Here is a 1,336-nt window from a genome sequence, read left to right as displayed (position 1 = left end):
TAAGCCTTCTGAAGCTAAATACCATCAATAAGTACCCTTTGAGCTTTGAAATAGCCATCTCCTTAATTCAAACCATAATGAATGTTACATGCCCATTTGTCCCCAAATTTCACTGCCATTAATCTACCTCATTTCTACATGTTAAGTAGTTTTGACAGCCATATCAACACTTTTTTTACTCTTCACTTAGTTTTCTTCTTCCGCCAATTGAGGAATTTATACTTGATTTGTTGATTTACATGATTTCATAATTTATTGTGTAATTTTTCACTGCCCTACACAGTAAATGGAAATACCATTTTTATTTTAAATGACATATAAGGAACTTATAGTTTATAACATACTGTTTGATTTTTGCATAAATATTTTTAATTTTCTTTATTTTGTTGCCAGATCAGTTTGGTGGGGGAAAAATCGATTTATCTTAGTACCTCCCGTATCATTCTTTATTTATTTATTCGTAAGCATTTATCAAACATATATTCCATGCCAGATAACTGTTCACTAAGGATACATTTGTGATTAAGACAAACATTCTGGTTCTCTTGGTGCTTGACTTTTAGTGAGGGAGCCAGACAATAAACAAGAAAATGAATGAATAATTTCAGATAGTGATTAGTGCTTTGAAGAAAACAAAGTGGAAGAAAAGGTTAATGGAGATGGGGGGAGAGGTTTGTTAAGCTGTTTTAGATAGAGTAATCAAAAAAGACCTCTTTAAGGAGAGCATATATGATCAGAGGCCTGAATATTAGGAGCGACCAGGCAAGGATCCGAGGGAAGAGAAATTCAGGTGATAGGAACAGCTGTTGCTCCGCTGTGTTTGAGAAATAGTAAGAAGACTAGGATGGCTAGAGATAATAAACTAGGCAGAGAATGGTAAGAGATGAAGTTGGAGTGCTTTATAAGACCAGACCATGTTACGGTATTAGAGGCTACAATCAGGAATTTTTATTTTATTCTGGGCTTAAATTATATTTTAAATGTGTCCTTATGACTGGTTTATCTGCCAGTATTTATTTCTAAAACTTACTTGGGAGCACATGAAACATCATTGGACTTTAGATGAGAGAAGAGAGACATATCAAGAGTATGTGAATGTAAAGCTTATTCAGTCAAAAATATTCCTCTGTGGGACTTCTGGAAAGCTTCAGTGTTACTGGCCTGAGGAATCAGAAGTAGGAATTCAGTGCTGCCAGAGTGAAAAATGATGGGGTAAGTCATGGAAAAGAGGAAGCCAGAGGGGAGGAGGCCCCAAATCTCTTATAAACTCCACCCAAATCTCTGAGTAATCACTGAGCTGTGCCTGTGTTGTGTGTGACCTCAGGGGGCCCAGCAT

Source organism: Sapajus apella, unplaced genomic scaffold (assembly GCF_009761245.1).
Source record: "Sapajus apella isolate SASKATOON/1434 unplaced genomic scaffold, GSC_monkey_1.0 scaffold55, whole genome shotgun sequence".
Classification (NCBI taxonomy): domain Eukaryota; kingdom Metazoa; phylum Chordata; class Mammalia; order Primates; family Cebidae; genus Sapajus; species Sapajus apella.
The sequence above is the reverse complement of the archived record's forward strand: the minus strand, read 5'-3'. Positions refer to the sequence as shown.